General features: G+C 36.5%; 1 long non-coding RNA gene across 1 annotated transcript in view; it reads left to right on the top strand.

Annotated features, from left to right (window-relative positions):
* LOC134738281 (uncharacterized) overlaps positions 1-19457 on the top strand; it is a 235776-nt gene that overhangs the window by 168671 nt on the left and 47648 nt on the right. The window contains exons 7-8 of the long non-coding RNA XR_010123943.1: positions 3763-3877; positions 4005-4199. This is a non-coding gene — a long non-coding RNA (uncharacterized LOC134738281). The remainder of the gene's footprint in view (positions 1-3762; positions 3878-4004; positions 4200-19457) is intronic.

The raw sequence follows: 19457 nt of genomic DNA, 5'->3' as shown, positions 1-19457 counted from the left end.
TACTGAGAATTGTGCTTGCTTCTAAGGATTTTAATATAAAGAAGATATCATCTCATGTTTTTAAGGAGTTTATTGTCAGGTTGAACTTCTTAGCTCCTAGCACTTGCTTTCCCAAAGGATTCCCACTTGGAGGGCCTCATGCACTTGACATTGCATACCAGCACTCCATTTAGAGGTCATAATAAATTGCCTTCCATATTTATACAGACACTGTAGGCTTCAGGGTTCCCATCTATGCACACTCACTGGCAGGAACGCACACCCCCAATACCTGCTTCCCTTTATCCCAGGCCTGGCTATTTGAAAGTATGCAATGTTAGAATCGTTTTTGATTTCTACTCAGGATACTTTGCTTATCTTTTCAAACTCCATGTGCCCTTTTTGCTGATGTTAATATGACAAGATTTTCCTGCCTCAGAATCTTGAATCTGGGCCCTTCAAGGCCTGGACTTTAACTTACATAGCCCTATTGTTAAATTCTTGAAATGTTTGGTGTTATGGTTTGAATGTTTGTGTCCCTCCACAATTCATGTTGAAACTTAATCCGCAAAACAACAGTATTAAAAGGTAGGGCCTTTAGGCCACGATGGCGCCAACTTCATGGATGGGAAAAGCACCTGATAAAAGGGCTGAAGAGAACTGTAACAGCTAGGCCTTTTTTTTATCTTTCCATCTCTTCTGTCATGTGAAAACACAACAACCATCCCTTCCAGAGAACACAGCATTCAAGACACCATCTTGGAGGCAGAGACCCAGTTATAACCAGACACTGAACCTGCTAGCACCTTGATTTTGTACTTGTAGCCTCTAGAACCGTGAGAAACAAATTTCTATTGTTTGAAAATTGCCCAATCTTAGGTATTTTGTTATCGCTACACAAACAGACTAAGACATTTACTATTTAATGGTTATATTTTATTCTATTTTTATGAAATGTTGTTGCTAACAGGGACTTTCTGCTTGATCAGAAAACTAACTTGTAATTATCTCAAAATCACCTCATCTCAACACTGCAGAGGCGAAGCTGCTCTGGGTGATTTGCAATGGTGAAAAGATATGCTTCTTTCTTCATTGATCCTATTAAGTGAAAAGATGTTATCTTTGGGGGTGAAAAATCTCCATGTTATTATATGTTCTAATTCATCATGCAATGATCATATTAGCTTTGTCACCTTCTTGCATTTTGTCATCTGAGCCCCACTGAGAGGTGAGGCCATTACCCTTCACAGGAAGGTAGTGACTTACTCATCACAGGGAGGGTACTTCCTGCCCATACTGCTGTGTCTCTCTGGAAGCCTTCCAACTGGGACATCCATCGTTTACAAATTAATTTGCACTGCCTTGGCCAGCATTTAATTCCAACTCAAATTTTTTCTCCTGAAGTCCTTCTGCAAAATTTCAACTATTCCCTTCTGAGTTTCCCTTCCTTGTTGTCTTTTTATTTTTAGTTTCTTTTCAGTTGTATTTATTTATTTATTTACTTTGATAACATCTACCTTTACCAAGCTTATTTATCCTTCAAGCTTGTATCATTTTCCAGCTCTTCCAGAAAGCCTACCTGATTACTGTAACTGACTTAAAAGTTACAACATCTAGTTACAGTCTGCTAATTTGGTGATTATTTAACACCTTCTATTACAGCATAGTGGTTGAAGTCACAGGCCTATGGGTCAGATTCTCTAAGTTTTTGAGCTGCTTGACCTTGGGGAAGCTATTTACCATTTCCTGACTTCAATTTCTTTCTTCATCAGCAAAATGGGGCCAAGACTCACCTTTCTTGCCATCATTACACAACAGAGTCTATCTGGTGTTTATATACATACTAAATGCTCGAGCTTAGAAAAGAAAAGGCTTGTAGCTTCTTTGTGACAATTATGGGTTTATTTTGGAAAATATTTTCCTGCTACTTTAGAACAAAATGTCTTATAAATATTGATTAAGACTGGTCTATAGGTAAAACCTTATTAAATTGAGAGATTATGGACCATAGACTAATGGATTATAATCTCAAATTTTCTAAATTAAAAATATAACAAGAGACTAATACGATTAATCTCACTGGAGATCAAATCAAGGAAAGAACCATTGTCATGCACTTACCTGACAGATGTCAAAAGAATGAATAGAATATTGATGAAAGAAGTTTGCTGCACATTAATTATAATTTATTGAAACATTCAGAGTGATTGACTTTTTCATGAGTGATGTTGAAATGAATCTAAAAAGGCTTTTAAAAAGTTTTCTTTATGATTTAGTTTCTCTTAGATTTTCCCAAACAATTGTCTTGATTGTGTTTAATCATAGATGTATAAAGGAGGATTGATGCAGTTCCAGGGATTTTTTTTCGGAGAATTTGTTCTAATGTTGTTTAAGGAGAGTTACTGCCTGGTCCTAATTTGACCTGTCCCTGAGACAAGGCATTCAATTTTATGATTTCACATTCTCCTTTTTCAGAAGTCCCCTTGCTTTGCTGATAAATTCTGTTTGAGTTCTGTCCCGAATGAGGTGTGGAATCTTAGGATCAGGTTTCTTAGTTTTTAAATAAGAGGGATGAATTCGATGATTCTCAACCATTCTGAAAGTTAGCATAATTCCTGTAACATCATCAGTGATTTTTTTTGGTCATGAAAGAAACAATCTATTATCTGTACATCAGTTTTGTGCATTTAAAAAGTAACTAATAATGCATATAATTTGATGTCATTTTTGTAATGATCATAATCAAAATATGTGTCTAAGCTTTTTACACTTTAGCATTCAAAGGTTTTCAGCCACTGGCCTTTATAAATGACATGGTGGTATACAGTACTGCTCCTCTTGCTTGTAACTTCATTTTTTTCCATTTCTTTTTTGGTTAAATTCACACACACGCGCACACGCACACACAGGCGGTGGGGCAGGGAGAGAGAATTTTCCCCTTAATTGAATTATATGTTGAAAATCAGTTGGAAGGCTTTGTCAGACAGATGTTTTATGTTGAGGGTCAGTCTCCAGGACACATGTACTCATCATGCCAATGCCTACTAACATAGAAAGTTTTGAGTTATTTTGATTGATTCAGCAATTCTTATTGCCTCTGATTACATGGCCTATTATGAAGCAAATTTCTTAAACTGAACAATTTAAATAAATTAATACTATATCACAATGTAATCTTTTTTGATATTTTAAGCCAAAACTTGGGATCCAAACTTGAGTTTTTAACTCAACTATGTTGGCTCCACCAATAGAAATAATGCAACGGAAGTAGTTGAACAAATGTTCACCTTTAAATGTTCACTAATTTGCACATGTGCAGGCAATGAGGACTGTTGGCACTTCACAATTCATTCCGCTGTCTGAATGTTGTCAAATTTTTTTCAGATATATATTCTGTGCAACTCACTTTTAGAAATGTTACGACGGAAAAATTATATCTTAGAAACAAAAAAGTCTGGGGTATAATTTTGTTAATCTGACGTAATTTACCTTCTCTTGTTGCCCTGCTATCAATGGCAAGTTTATATTATTTTTATTTGTTTAACACATGGAGTCCTTAAAAGATTTAAGAGTTTAAAATCCATGAATACTGATGGTGTTAGGTATGAGGGAGAAAAGAAAAATCAACAAATTGGTTGGGAAGCTTGGTAAAGGTTTGGTATCTTCTCATCCCAAAAGGGAGTCCTTCTGTTAAGGTATCAGATGCTTCCCCTTGCCCATTGTCCTGCCCAGGGAGAGAAATTCAATCAGCCAGGACTTTACAGATCTATCTTCTTCCTCCAGGACAGAGGAGGGAAGGCCTGACACCTGACACTTGGAGAGCTTAAGCCTCAGAATAAAAAATTGCCGTGAATTTGAATGAAGATAAGAGAAGAGGACAGTGAGAGATGTTCCAATGGTGAGGGCTCGTTGGTGTTGGTGGCTGCCCATCCCTCTTATCTCACCTAATGGCAGGCGCCTGCCAATGTTTATTTGGCCATTGCCATTCACCAGCTGCTCCTCTGCCATGTTGTTTTTCTTCCCAGATGGCAACACAATGTTCCACGATAAAACTGACACAAAAAACAATGCAAAATTTGTCTAAGAGAGGTTCAGCAAGCATGAGAAAAACATCTGATATCTCTCAGAGCCCGCCAAGTTTGCAGCTTACAGTGCCAGAGTAATTATGGGATGATTTGAACAGAGGCAATGCATGAGGAAGCCACTTCCAAATGTATCAGGTAGGTTTCCAGAAGAGGCAAAACATTCGGCTCTCTTATTCCTCTGGTGCTCTGACAGAATCGATGAGCATAGTCTGTGGCTCCCAGAAGCCTTGTACATTACTAAAGCCTGTGCTTTACCCCATGCCACCTAATTAATGGCTCACTATTTAAAAAAACTCTTTTATTCAATTAGATTCTGCTTTCAATAAGATAAACACTCCTGCTATCAAAATCCTGGGAAACCAACATTCATAGGCTGCCTTCATGCCAAGGCATCTGTTTTTCTGTGGCCCCTGGCCTCTTGTTCCATGCAGCCTTGCTTTGGCTATTTGATTTTGTAAAATCTGAGGACAGTCTCCCTGGTACCTTGTTATGCTGACAGCTATTTCTCCTTTAGCCGCTACACAATAACACAGAGTAAAGAGAATCATACTGTTATTTTTATTGATTGCAAAGAGCCACAGATGTTATTTAAAATGAGAGATTGACTGGGTCCCATATTCATCACTGTTACTCAAACTTTTGCCTTTTATGTGAGTTACCATTACTACATTCGTTGCTAGATTGGATTTTTAGGTGAAAAGCTAGAGAGCTCTTTATTTTAGCCTTGTGTTTCTTTACTTGAGTTAGAACTGCTTCCTGGAGATGATTGCATTCATGTCTATTTGGTTAGTTGTCAGAATGATTACAGTGTATTTGACTTGCTTTAGAGAATATTGAGAGAAAAAAAAGTTTTAAAAGAATTCTATCTAGTATTTAAGGACTCTGTCCCAAACTGATTCTGTTGTGTAACTATTGGTTTTTAACTGTTGTTAATAATAATGAAGAATAGAAAATGCCCAGTAATCTCTGGTGAAAAACACTCTTTTACTGAATGAATTAAATCTTTCTGATTTATAAGTGGTATAATGTATTGATAAAATTTAAAATAGATTTTTGCATTTACTTAGTGTGGTAAGAAAGTTTTTACTAGTAATATCTAACAGGAAAACATGTTCAAGAAACACTGACACATTCCCACATATAGGAAAAGGCAGTTGAAAGGCTCAAGATTTCCTGAAAAAGACCCAAGTTTGTGTCTTAGCTATGCCATTAACATTGGATGAGTCACTTAAACTCTTATAATCTCTATTTCCCTTTACAGAAAATGAAAATATAAGTAATAGTCACCAAATACAACTATTACAAGGATTGAATCAGGTGACAAGTGCAAAAGTGTTTTATAAATTGTAAAGCTTCATAAAACTATTATTACTTATTAATTAGGTATTAATTTGTTATTGATGACATCTTTCTCTGGTTAGCTGCATCTTCATAAAAATCTTACTTTTTCTTAGACTATAAGTTTCCTTCAATAGGGGATTTCTTTTTCCTTAGTTTTATAATTTGCTACTACAGACTCAGAAATCCTGAGAGTATAGATTAGTGCAGATTTTACGGCTGTTGTGAATACTTGACCTTCTGAGGGTAGAAGAAAGATCTGAATATATTAACATTTGAGGTCACGCTCTAATTCACTTTTGTAGGAAGCAACATAATTTGACATTTCAACCTTTTTGCAGGACAGATTGTTGGGCATTTTTCAAGGTAGCAAGAGCTGAACTTTTCCTTCCAGCATTGAAATTACTTGGCCATCCATATACAGGTGGAATTAATGTAATGTACATATTCTTGATCCTGTTTATGTTTGATCCAAATGACTTGATGGACCTGGAGTAGAGCAAGGTCAGGCTGAGGACTCTTAAAATATTTGAGAGAGAGGTTGATTTTTACTAATCTCTGCCTCTCTGAGCTCATATTCATCTCAACTAGACCAGTAGTTCTCGGTCCTGGCTTAGAGTCACCTACCTGTATAATAGTTGTGTGCATTTGATTTTGATTCTTCCTAGCTATTGTAGCTTAAATATCTATCATGAAATTAAAAAAGTAACACTAATACTCAGCAGAACTCATGATCAAATATTTAAATGGTTTGGGGTGGTGCCTTGTCATCAAGTTTGTTTAAGCTGCCCAGGTGATTCTAAGGTGCAGCTAGCCTGAGAACTACAAATTTAGAGGTAAGTGGCAATAAATTATTTACCAGTATGTACACAGTGCTTAGGTATTCAGCTAGGTGTGGTTTGACTAGCATGATTTTTGAGTGAGCACTGGAACCAACATTCTGTAACAGTATAAAAATGTTTTTTGAATTATAGCTGTTCACACTAAAATTTTTGATTTTTATGAGCATACATTTATTTAGCTTTTTTGGTATTAAACTTGGTGTTTCCACACAAAGCATTAAACATGTGCCACCAATTTTAAAATTTGAAACAATGAATAAAATGGAGTATATTTCTAAAGTGGTAAATATCGACCATTTTATACACAGCCACAAACCTGGGATCCGAGAGGTAAATGGATCCTGAGACCAAAAAGTTTCAGAACCACTGGTCTAATCCATTATGTTACTTTCTTCAATGTTCTTATCTATTTCTGAAATTATCTTGTTCGTTTATGTGTGCACTTACTGTGTGACTTTCCCAACTAGAACACAAATGCCCCACGTACAGTTTGTTCACTGCTGTTCTGCCAGTAACTAGAAGTGTTTAACGCCTAATAGGTGTTATGGGCTGATTTACATAGCCCCAAAATTTATAGATTGAGGTCCTAATCCCTAGTACCTCAGAGTGTGATCTCATTTGGAAATAGGGTTGTTGCAGATGTAATTAGTGAAGGTGAAGTCATACTGGAGTAGGGTGGGCTCCTAATCCAATGTGACTGGGTAAGAGGATGGCTAAGTGAAGATAGAGACACACAGGGAGGGCGCCATGTGAAGATGAGAGCTATGCCTCCCCAAGCCAAGAAATTGTAAGGAGCTAGGAAGAATTTTTTGACACATCGTTTCCTATTACCTTCAGAGGGAGCGTGACCCTGCCAATACCTTGATTTCAGACTTTTGACCTCCAGAACTATGACACAATAAATTGCTGTTGTTCTAAGCCACCCAGCTTATAGTACTTGTGATAGCAGCCCTGGGAAACTAATGTAGTCCATAAATGTCAATTAAATGCATGAATTGTTTACTGCATCACATGTATTATCACATTCATTTTTCACAATAACCTGATCAAGTACTGTTATTGTTATTCTTTTTCTGAACGTGAGGAAACTGAGGTTTAGAGAGGTTAAGTAACTTGTTTGGGTCTGTGTTTCCATAAGCCAGAGCTCCTAAGCTCTATACTGTGTGGTCTGACATATATACTGTATAATAGGTATTTATAAAAACAGGAAGCTGCTGTGAGTAAGCACAATGTGCAGGAAGAGTATACAACTTGGAAGGCCAGTGTCTGGAATGTTAAGTATTTAACCTCTCATTCAGTTTAGATCTTCTCCCTAGCTCTGCCCCATGACTCACAGCTCCACTCAGTTTCGGAAACCTGCAGTGGGGAAAAAAGATGTGCAGTCTGTATTTGCTTTCTGTGTTTACTGTTTTGCGTACTTTTCAAGGTCAGGATGAGGTGAGGGAGAGAAGGGGAAGGAGGAGTAATAGTCTTAATTAGTAGTAGTCATTCATGTGATATCATAGCCTTCTGGGTGGCAGATAAGATATTTTGGGGGCTCCTTGGAGACCCCTATTATAGCCTCGTTCCCTGGCAGAGGAGACGCACCCTCTGGCTGATCCGAGGACCTGATTCTGTTGGAGTCATCATACTCTGAAGGATGGCCACTTGGGCATGGCCCTTTGATGGCAACTTGAGTTCTGCTACTTTCCCTGGCATCCATTCTGACTAAAAGGAACTATTTGGCTCTTTTGTCCCATAAACTCTGGCAATGCTGTCTGCTCTCACCATAGCCCTCTCTTCTCCTTGACCATAAAAGGCAATAACTCCTGCAAGCCTTGCACATTTGGACTCTTTCCAGACTGCAGTCAGTCTCCAGGCTCTGTGCCCTCCAAATTCTAGGGGTTGAATGTTGAGGTCTCTGAGGGGGTTTCTTGAAGCCTCCCTCACTTGTCTTGAATGGTTGTGGTGGGAAACCTCCTGATGCAAATGGATTCTAAAGAGAGTTCACAAAGTCATTATAGATTAAATGTTGCTAAGAATGTTACTATGACCAGAAAAAAATGAATATAATATAAATGTCCAAGTACAACTCATTGATCCCTCATTTTAACATTGTAATCATTTTAAGCAATTCAACTTCTCGTACTAAAAATCTATTATATGATTGGTACTGCACCATGACAAGAGAGACAGCCCCAAATCCTACATTCATGTCCAACATACTACTTTGGACAATAGCCTGCTGTGCACATTAACGACCTTGGATGAGAGCCAGAAATGGGCAGAGGGCAGAGCACCAGGAGAGACTGAGGCTCACGTGAATGTGTGTGCACTCACATGACCGTGCTTCTAGCCAGGATGAATATTGCTTTGCTGGCACTGGGCTTATCACAGGGCTATGTGCAGAGAGGCAAATCTGACTGGTCACTCCATGTTTACATATGAAAATTTGAAGAGTTCATACCATAGCTGGGGGAACAGCGTTGTGCAAGCAAACACAATACAAGGTAATATGTTTTATACTAGATCAGCATTTTGGACAAAGCATTACACTTGTTTGATGGCATATCACAGAAAGGAAGTGTGGTTTGGTAGAGGGGACATGAGTTGAATGATCCTCCTATGTGTCTCAGCTCCACAATTTCGTGAGATGTGTTACCTTGGACATATTCATTTGAATTCTCTGAGTTTCAGTTTCCTCATCTGTAAAATATGGATAATATGTCTTTATACATGTACATCTACTATATTTAGCTAGCCAGCTTTTTTGCCTTATTCCACATATGATTTAAAACTGTATGAATTTGTATAATAAAATAGACAAAATGACTAAAATCCATGATCATGGAAAATACTGACAAAGTAAGCAGTAAAGACTAGGGGAAAGGTAAAATGCAGAAAGTTCCAAAGGCTTAAAAGCATGACTTCTGGCTTCTAGATGTAGTTTCTGTCCTTTCTGGAGATTTTCTTAGTTTATTCTCCAGTTTTGTCCAAACCCTTTATTCTGGTTTCTTGGTAGTCAAAGGATTTGGTACCTGCCAATCATGGCTTCAGCAATCTTTTGGTCTGAAGAACAGTGGCCTCTCTCAGAGTCAAAATACGTGACTCTGGTCCATTTTCCTTGCACATATACCTCTTTTTATGCATAATCTGGCAATTTGGTATGCTTGATACATTCCGGTGACCAAGTAGGTAGTTCTTTTTTTTTTTGTTTTTTTTTTGTTTTTTTTTAGAGCACAGAAATGCATACTTTTATTTTTCTAAAAATGACAAATAAAATTATATATATTTATTGCATATGGAATGGCATTTTGGTATATGTATACATTGTGGAATGGCTAAATCAAGCTAATTAACATATGCATTTCCTCACATATTTATCATTTTTTTTGTGGTGAGAACACTTAAAATATAATCACTTGGCAATTTTCAAGTAGACAAAATATGTCAGTAACTATAGTCACCATGATGTACAACAGATTAGTCAGTAGAAAGTTGTCCAATCTATCTCTAAAAAAAAAAATTGCAACTATCCTTTGGAGAATTTGCTTGGTATTAAATGGGTTTAGAGTGTGGGTATAGTTTTCCTTTATCTAAGAGCAAGGCTTAATATGTCTTCCTTATGAGAGGCTGTTTCTGATTTTCAATTGTGAATTCTCATCTTTAGTTCAATCCCTTAATCTTAATGAGATTATTCTGTTTAGTTATCACTATTTCAGTGAATTTATTATCTTACCTATTTTATAAAATTTTTACAAAAATGAAATTCCTCTTAGTCCAGGAAAAGAGGCCAACTCTAGGTGAAGTGTGTGGTTCTGGAGAGAGATGGAAAGTTTCCCCTAACACATCCTTCTTCTGTTCCTATCCAAACAGTCATATGGAGACAGGTGACAACCAGGTAGTCTGAGCTTCTCTGCACTTCTCTATGTAACATTGGGAACCACTCTGTAAGAATATATCAAGGATATGAGTAAGAATATGTCAAGAAAGACTTAATTGTTATTTGTAAAAAGCATCATATTTCCCTTGGTCTGATGATCTCACCACTCTGTAGGTGGATATGCATTGGAGAAATCCACAAAACAGAGTGCGCAAGGCCACTTGAAGATGTGGTGGTAGAAATTAGTGCCCCTAAGGAAAAAGGTGTTGACAGAAATTTCAGTGGTGGCCTTGGAAACAGAACATGATTTGCACATTTATTCATTAACTTATTCAACAAATATTTGTTCAGCACCTACTGCATATCAGTCAGTGTTCCAGGCACTGGGGATGTATCAGTGATCCAAAAAAAAAAAAAAAAAAAAATGGAAAAGGCAAAAAATCTCTCATTGAGCTAACATTTTACTTGAGCATCAGACTATGCACAGCATAACTGAGTAACTTATTTAGTGCCAAAACCTAAGGAGAAAAAAGAAAGCATGGGCAGGCAGATGAATCATGAGAAGGGGCGTTCAATCTAGATATGTGGCCAGGGAAGATCATACTGAGAACTCGAATTATGAAATAGCCATATGGAATCAGCCAGGCTCTTCCTTGCCTCGAAAAAGAAAATTCAAAGGACTAGAGGTAGTAGTGGATCTGGATTAGAGAGGATAGAGAGGAGGCCAATGTGGCTGGAATAGAGTGAGTGAGGATGATAGTAGGAGTTGAGGTTGGAGAGTTAAAGGGACTTTGACTTACCTTGACGCCGATGGAGAGCCATTGGAGAGCTTTGAACAGAGAAATTACGTGATCTCACAAACATTTAATAGGTCACCTTAATTACTATAAGAATAGATTGCAAAGACAAAATTGCATATAATTTAGGTAGATATTGCAATAATTTAGTTAAGAGATGATTGTGGGGATGGTGAGAGATGGTCAAATTTGAATGGATGTTAAGGGTAGAGCCAACAAGATTTGCTGATTAGGTGGTAAGAAAGAATTGGGATGACTCCAAGGCTTTTGGTCTGAGGAAATGAAAGAATCACAGTGATGATGGGAGACATCAGAGAGACATGTCAGCTTCTCCTTTCTTCTTCATCCTTTCTCTAGCTTCTGCCTCCACATTGCTTCTTTTGCCTTCTTCAACTCTTTATAGCTTGTTCATTTGTATCTTTCACCTTCAAGCTCAACATTGTCCCAGTTCTTCCTGTCACATATTATTTACCATCTTGTTTATTTTTCCATTTTTTTATTTTTAATTTTTATGCATACATAGTACGTGTATATACTTATGGGGTATATAAGATATTTTGATACAGGCATACAATACAGAAGAATCACATCAGGGTAAATGGGGGTATCCATTGCCTCAAACATTTACCCTCTCTGCTATAAACAATCCAATTCTACACCTTTAGTTATTTTTAAATGTACAATTAAATTATTATTGACTATAGTCACCCTGTTGTGCTATCACATACTAGATCTTATTCATTCTTTCTAACTATTTTTTTGTACCCATTAACCATCTCCATTTCCTCCCCCCCCACCCCACCCACTACCCTTTCCAGCCTCTGGCAACCATCATTCTGTTCCCTATCTCCATAAGTTCAATTGTTTTAATTTTTAGCTCCTGAAAATGAGTGGAAACAGGCAAAGTCTGTTTTTCTGTGCTTGGCTTATTTCACTTAACATAATGACCTCCAGTTCCATCCACACTCTTGCAAATGACAGGATCTCATTCTTTTTATGGCTGAATAGTACTCCATTGTTCCCCTTACTTTAAATTTGTAGCTACTAAATAAAAGAGCATGACTCAAACTCCCTAAAAGCTAAATTTAATGTGGTAGAAATTATGGCATTTCAATCCAGAGTTTCTATTATCTTCTCTTCTTAATAGATTTTGTGGTGAAACAAAAAAGATCAGTGGACTGGGTATTGGGAAATCTGCATCATTGTTTTGGTTCTGTGATCTTGGGTAAGAAGTGAACATGTTTCTGAACTCTAATTTTGTCGTCATCCAAACACAACAAAGGAGACATGGCTGGCAAGGTCATTTCTGGAGTTAACATCTAATGAGTAGCTGTTTATGTCTTTATCCTGACATTTCTATTTGTCAGAAACAACAGGGATCTAAGAATGGTGCAGAATCATTTGATTCAGTTCATGTTGATGAGATGTCACTGATAGTACGTAAACATTTATTGGGTACCTATTGTCTTGGTATAATACTCAGTGCTGCAGGAACACCAAACATGAGGAACATAAGATATTTGCTATAAAGATCAAGACATTCTAATGAGTTATTTATATGACAAACTCAATGAAAAGACATAGTATAGTAAGTCCTATGATGAAAGACCAAAGTTAGATGAGCAGAGATTTATTCTAACTGAACATTACTGATTAGAAGATACTTCAAAAAGTTGACTTTTCAGCTGCATCTTGAAGAATGAGTGAGATTTTTATAAGTAGAAATGAAAAGTAAATTCCAGACTAAACAAAGAGCATTAAAAAGGTAATGCTGATGGGAAAGTACATGAGTATATTTAGGAAATAATGACTAGTTTTGCTTGGAGGTAAGGAATGCATTATAAAGCCTCAACTGCTACCCAGAGGACAGTGGATACTGATGTCCAGGAAATGGGAAACATTAATTTTGTTTCAGGTTTTCAGACTTCTTTTTCTCTCATGCTGAACTCCACTCCTTACCATCACCAACTTGATTCTACTAATTCTCCCCACTGTCCTCTCAAGCTAAGCTCCTGAACAATGCTTTCCTTCTATTCTTTCATACATCTGTTTCACTCCAGCTTTTTCAGACTCTTTCTACATCTAGTTCTGTAGTCCACACTGCACAATCCCAGATCTGCAGCCACAGAACAACATTTGGAAACACTGGGTAGTGAATATCTTTGTATGTGAAATCTCCAGACCACTGCATAATCATCATTTAATTTGAGCCTTCCCTAGTCCATTAAAATTTCCATGTATATCAAAGTCCCTTTTCTTTTATTCCTTTATCATTTAATTCTCTAATATTCTCTCTGTGCGTCACGAGGTCTACAAACAATTCATTGCTTTACTGTTGCCCTTGACAATTTCATGAATTATCTTAAAATGTGTAACTTTAAGCATTGCTTTTTCTGTTTAAGTTCAGCATTGTAAAGATTTACGTAAGTCGTATCAATAACAGAAGGAGATGTAGACACATTTTATTCCTAAACAAGGAATACATATATCATTATTGCTTTATCCAAATCAGACTGTTGAAGACTTGTATGTCTGTACTGTAAGACCACATTAAAAGATTTTTAAGATACAGGAGTCCATGAACATGGATGGGGAAAAAATTACATCTTTCTTTTCAATAATCTCTCACTGAAATTGAACATTTCTTTCAATTAGGAATAAGGCAACAAACCACATTAGTTTTAGCAATACCTGTGAATTTGTCACCAATAGAAGTCACAGACATTTTTACAGCACGTTATAGGTGTTGTAGATCTCGCAAATGTCATTTATGCTCATCTCATCTCTATTTTTAAATTATGGTAGTTATTAAATCAACTGCTACATATTGATGTGTAACAGGTTAAAGAAATGTAGATTTTACTTAAGGCTTGTGGCAAAGGATCAAAAATAAAGGACAGAAAAAGATAGTTAGGGTAACAGGTAATAGGACAATATCTTTAAAATTTTAAAGGTAAACAATACCTTCAAATTTGAAAATTTAAAATATATTTAGATATAATTGATTTCTTTGTAATTCTCTGTATTTTACTATATACATTAAACATATTTTTTTTTCTCAGAAATTATCCACAGATCTCACCAGACTGTCAAAGGAGTCTACGGCACAAAAAAGCTTAGGAATGCTGGATTAGGTAATGTTTGGAATTACAGCTAGAATAATAGATAGATAAATAGAAATACATAGACAGATGGATACCATCACCTTAAAGACACACTTCTTCCTTTGCCTCTCCTATTTTCATGAAGCAGAGGATGATCCAGCAACAGTGGATACTCTTAAATTGTTGACGATTATAGCCATAACAAAGGACTGGGCATATTTTTCACAAAACCTTCTTTTCTGCATAACTGAATGATTGTTCATGATGAGCAACTACAAAATGCTTCAGCCCAGAGAGAGAATTTATACCTGGAGCAATCTTGGAAATGTTAATAAACATATTGTATTTAATAACATATTTTCTTTATTGAGTATGTATTTAGGAAATGGTAAATAATTTCTGCAAAAGAGATTTATCACTTTGTCCCTTGATTTGAATATTTCTCCAAGCAACTATGTTTTATGATTATGTATGTGGGAATATATATACACACACACACACACACACACACGTACATTTGTACACACAGTTCTATATGTATACATACATGGAAATAATAGATATCAAGGTTTTATCTATTGTGTAGTTAAGTTATTGTTACTAATGTTAATACTTTAGACCTAAGACTTAAAATGAAATTTTCTCATTACCTTAAAGACTGGTATTCCATGTTTATGAATCACTCTCTTATCCACCAGTGTTTTAAAAAATACTTTATAAAATGTATAAAATATCCACTATTTAATTACTTTTATCTCATTAGATTGTTTTTCTATGTCACATTGCAATTTAGTTATCAGTTCCTCAAATATTATTACAAAAAAGAGGTCAAACTTTGAATTTTTGAAAATTTACTTTTAAAACAAATTATTGGTTACTGGCAAAGATATTGTTCTATTTATGTGTTACCCTAAGTATCTTTCTCTCCACTAACCTTTTATTTTTTATCCTTTCCCACAACTCCTACTTGGAAGCAGTGTTTCTGTCTTAGCTACTTTGTAAAGCCTTCTTGAACTAGGGAAAGGAGAAGGTATTTTATACCTTCTACATACCCCTTCCAACAAATGTCATTCAAAAGATTAATTTTGTTTTCTATGATCCTGGCAGATATTAAGTAGACTTGAATGTGTCATCCATTACTGTCTGGCTGGAATAGGCTTTATTCTACTCATTTATATTGGGGTACCTTTAGTTGGGCTCATGTTTCAACTACTTTCTGTTAATGTCAACCCAGGTAGTCACTGATGTGTACTGAGTTCCACTGTGTGGGAACCATAGTCCTTGGCACCATCCACTGCCTTTCTAGCCTTTACAGTGAGACAGCTGCCAAGGTATCTTGGCTTTGGCAGCTCTTCATTAATTGCTAACTCATGACAAAGAATGGACCTGTCTGATCCAAGTATGCCCAATAAATCTTCAATACTCTTTTGGGATAACTGCTGATGAAACTTAATTTGGTCTTGCGGGTGGCCATTAGGAGCTTATATTGTGCTATGTGTTTTAGGAATATTCTGCTTCATTCTTTTGAATTTCAGAAACTCACATTCAGTAAAGATACGATATAATATCTGAGGTGTATGTTATATTTTAAAAAATTCATTGTAATTTGTAAAGGAAGCACCTCCAGTACCCATTCATTATACCCCTCAGTAGCACTAATCAGAATGGTGAAGCCGATATGCAGATTGCCTCAGAAAATGTTTATTGTAAGATACTGCTTAAGACACATTATGGTTGCTCCATGTATACATATGTAACAAACCTGCACGTTGTGCACATGTACCCTAGAACTTAAAGTATAATAAAAAAATCAGTTATCTTTTCAAAAAAAAGAAACATCTGTTAATTACATGATAGCTTCAGCATTAAATTGAATTTATAGAAGCCCTTTCTAAACTACCAATTTTTAATTTTCCTTAACGTTCTGCTATTTAAAAAAGAAAAAGACACATTATGGTTGCTCAAGGATATTTCTCAAAGATGCATTTCCCATGACAATATATTATAAGATTTTATATTGACCTAGTAGGTTTTGAACTTGTTACCTGAGTAGAACTAGCTGTATAACTCTTTGCCAAAGTAGAAGTCTGAGAATTACAACTAACTTTATACATTTTATTAGATTTTTAAAAGGTAGAGACCTACTAAGGAGACCATAAAACTGAGTTCCTCCATTTGCCTTGAAGATTTCTGCCGCCATATTGAATTCTTATTGCTGTGCTCAAGTTCCTAAAAGGAAAGCTACTGAAAAGTTCGTCAGGAAATTAGAACAAAATAGATTGAAGGAGGAAAATTTATTCCAACAATGATGAAACAGAATATTTTCTCCAAATGAGCTCTGCTGCCTCTCATGATTCTTTCTATCATCAGAGAGCCCCAAATACATGCCAAGCACTGTGGCGTGTTCTGGGGATGTAAAAATAAACAATATATAGTTCATGCCCTCAAGGAATGGACAAACTATTTTGTAAATATCTAACTGTATATAGTATAGGACAAGATGAAATAAATGCTAGTGGAGAGAGAGGAAGAGGACAGTAACTGTTGGCCACAACTCATCCTCCGAGGCAGCTTCTAACATGGAGCGCCGTGTGCTCCCTGATGAATTGCTTTTAAAATTCAGCGTTCGACTGGAGGGGGTTAAGAATGAGCCTTGTTTGCCGACGAGGGTTGAGAGATGCATAATGTATAATGAAACTCATTTAATGAGGCTTTCTGAAAGCAGAAGTGCCTTGACTAGAGGAAACTTCCATTTGTCTAGTCATCATTGTGGTTTGCTCATAAGTAAAGGGCTTTATTGTAAACACATTCTTTTTCCAAAGGGCTTCTTTGACAACAGAAGGGGATTGCAATTCTCCCTACAGGCCAAAAGAGGGCACTTGGAGCTCTCTGAATAGCTGTTAGACAGCTGCATCAGAGCAGGGCATTTGGCTCAGGTTGTAGGGATGTTTTCCTACTCTCATAGAATAGATCTGATTAAAATATGGTTTTGGAACCTGGAAGGAATGTTGAAGACACAATTTGTTAGGCTCTGACTTTGGCCTTTTGAAACTGAAGACAGGCGTTTATTTAGGTGTATTTAATATTAGAGAATCATAATCTTATTCCCTGTGTATTTGTAGAGTAGTGATATATTAATATCAAGAGGAGCTGCTGTCTTCATGACTGCAGAAAAAGACTAATATTTATATTCACTCTGAAAACTTACCTTTGTAGACTCTTTGCCAAAGGTCTGTTCAGTGGTGATTTGTTTGGACGTTTGAATATGGAAGACTTCCCTCCTTCCTTTCATTTCACTTCAAAGTCCTCCATTCTCAGTGTAGAATGTTGAATTGTTTTGAGGTCTATAGGACTATGGCAGCTCGTAAAGTTCTGAGGATGGGGCCATTAAACTTGAAAATACATCCTGAAGGTTGGTTTGTGGAGCTTGTATAAACAGGACTGGCCAACTTTGCACAGTTGTGAGGATTAGCCGGATTCTTGTTTTGCCTTTAAGGGCAATCCTGCCTAGAGGCCAGGATGATCTAGGAGACCTCTTGAGGTAAGATCAAGGACTCCGTGAGAATTTCCATTAATCCTTTAAAAACAAAATAATGAACTGGCCAGAGCATGGATGTGAACTAGGATTCACAAGTTTTAACCTTCATGCAAAATGGACTGAGTTGCAGAGTGACCTGAGAATCTCACCTTTCTGCACTTTAGTTGTCTCCCAATTAGATGGATAAAATAGAGTTGCTCTCATTCATTTGGTCTTTTCTAATAGGATTAATTTTCACAGGGGCATTAGTGTAAAAGCAATGGGAGGGTATGGGTCACTTTTTGTTTATTTGTTTGTTTTTTTCATTTCTATCCCTGGCGCCAAACAGTCTCTGGGTCATAGTAGTAACCTAACAAATATTTTTTGAATGAATAATGGAAATGAAAAGGACACAGTGATTTTTAAGACAGAACTCTGTACTGTTTGGTGCTCTATTGACTAAATTTTCCAATAAAGTGATGATAATGATACCATACATGTAGATAGTGCTTAAGAAGCTCACAAAGCACTTTTATGTATATTATCTCAATTGTATCCTCAGCTCTATAATTGAGGAAACTGGAGTTCTAAAATCTTAAATGGATTTTTGAGGTCTTATATAAGTAGGGTGACCATATAATTTGTTGTTCAATGGGGATAGTTTTGAGAGTGAATGAGAACCCCATTAATAAACATTCCAGTTCAACAGCACAAGCTGGGACTGTTCTGAGAAAATCAGAGTGTATGGTCACCCTATTAATAAGCAACAAAGTGAGAACTGGTCTCTGGGTCTCCTGACTCTGTTCATTATAGTGTCTCATGGGATACGATGTCTGCATCTTCCCATTGTTAAAGATCATAATAAATGATGATCATGAAGCATTGCAAGATCCTGTGGTGTCATATGAATCTTTGCAAAACAGAATTGTATTCAACATAGTATGGGTGTTCAGTATATTTTTCTGGTTTTTGTTTTCTGATTGCTTAGAAATGGGCAAACTATAGAAGACTGAAATATTTGATTAACTTAAGTACCTAATCCCCTCATTGTGCTAAATAATAGAGAGTTTCTTGTATTCTTATACATATTTAAAATAATATTTTATATATGCTAGAGTGTAATACTCTTCTCACTTTAAGATTGAGGTAGATATACTAATTTGTCCAATATAATCAGTCTGCCAGCATTATTAAGACTCAACTACCAGCCCCTATTAACACACAGCCCTACAAACTTTGTGGGAAAAGTAAGATGTTCCTTACCTTACCTTCATGGGTAGATATCTAAGGGTATGAACATACCATCACATTTGCACATTTTTAACTGAATTTTTGTATTTCCTGGCCTCAGTCCTCTTGTTAATGCATATCTATCCCTCACATATTTGGTTTGTATGTGGAATCTAACATATTTTGTGCCTTCATTAGAATGATGGAGGTGTGGAGGGGCTCCCACGTCTGTAATAAAAACAGCAATTTAGAAGCCAGAGTAAAGTCACTCAGAACAGGATGCCTGGATGTGAGTTATGTTGTGGAGATGTTCTTAGTAAAATACTACAATCTCCATAGGCTCCTGTATTCTTCCTATCGTTCAGGCTGCTAACCTATTTCTTGGAGTCTTCCTTTTCCTTTTTACCTTATTTCCAATTATTAATTGCTGTCTGAAATTAGTTAGAATAAATCAGGTTATGCTATGGTAACAACCTAAACTTTTCCATGGCTTCCAACTGCAAATGTTTATTTTTTTGTATGTCCATCATGGGTTGACTGCTCCATGCGGTCGCTGTGGGACCCAGGCTGAGGCATATTCCTTGTGGATACGGGGCGAATTTCATGGAACCGTGAAAGGAGAAATGGCCAACCACACCCTGGCTCTGAAAGATTTGTCTTGGAAGTGACCCATATTACTGCTTACCTATCAATGTCCCAAGCA

This window comes from Pongo pygmaeus, chromosome 16 (assembly GCF_028885625.2).
Source record: "Pongo pygmaeus isolate AG05252 chromosome 16, NHGRI_mPonPyg2-v2.0_pri, whole genome shotgun sequence".
Lineage (NCBI taxonomy): Eukaryota > Metazoa > Chordata > Mammalia > Primates > Hominidae > Pongo > Pongo pygmaeus.
The sequence above is the reverse complement of the archived record's forward strand: the minus strand, read 5'-3'. Positions and strand labels throughout refer to the sequence as shown.